Here is a 1,158-nt window from a genome sequence, read left to right on the forward strand (position 1 = left end):
CACAATCTTGTTGTCAGGTACCGCTGATGAAGTAATCTCGACGCTGTAGCCTTGGGAAAACTGCGACCACTGGTTCCCTGAAATATCAATATCAAGCCATAAACTTAAATTTTGGCGCTTCCGAACTAGGGTAATTGTAGCACTGAACGGCGGTTTATTAAGCTGCCACTCGCACATATTTACCGGTGGATGTCACCCCTTATTTTCATCCGACCCAAAGCGGTGTTTTCGCTCAATCTTCTTTAGCGTGATTGATTAATGCTGCGGAACCACCGGATGTGACTGCAGTTTCATGTTATAGATGAAGCCAACATGGACTTCAAGCCTGGGCGTCGAAAAGATGCAGATGGCTGATGCTTGAATATTGACCAAGCGTTCTCGTGAGCGCGATCGTGGGTCCTGCCACCAAGAGCCGCAATGTTGGATAAGAAGGCATTTGGCTCTGGGTTATGGACAGATAAGAAAATACTTTTATTGTCTAACGCTCCATCAACAGCACTCTACAATTCAAATACCCGAGCCCAAGCCCCTGGTTTCGCTATAATGACATTAAGGTTGGTACGTGCTGTGTGCTGTTTTAAAATACTCATGTGTACTCTTGTGCTCAAACTACCCTGCATAAGTCTATGGTAAAGTAAGATATCCAATAATTAAAACCCGGAGAACTCTGAAGTTTTAAATTGCTTTGTAATGGGCGGTTGGCTAACCATTTCTCTTTGATTCGTTTCATATAATTCATGTAGTCCTGTATTCCACTTGGGCTATTTGTTTAAACAGTGAATACACTTTTATACTATGCGAGTCCAACTACGACAACAAGAAGATTATTGGCGATATGTATTTAGCGTCTGATGCGCCTGCACCTCAGTTGCAGCATCTGCGCTTAACTGCCAGCTACAGTTTCTTTGGGTAACATTCACGCGGGTTAATTTACTCCGGTTTTGTCGTAGTTTGTCGTGGTGTTACGCTTGGCCGTCACCAACAACATCCACCTGGATGACATCACTTGATCAAGGGGTTATAAATATACATCAACAAAAAACTGGCTTCTGGTTGTCTGTTTGAATGGTGCTACTTAGAAATTAGTTCTTGATTATAGTAGAGGTGCCGTCTTCGAAAAAGCTGAACTGAAATGTTATGCAGGCTCAGAAGAAAACA

Source organism: Phytophthora parasitica (genome assembly GCF_000247585.1).
Source record: "Phytophthora parasitica INRA-310 unplaced genomic scaffold supercont2.21, whole genome shotgun sequence".
Lineage (NCBI taxonomy): Eukaryota > Oomycota > Peronosporomycetes > Peronosporales > Peronosporaceae > Phytophthora > Phytophthora nicotianae.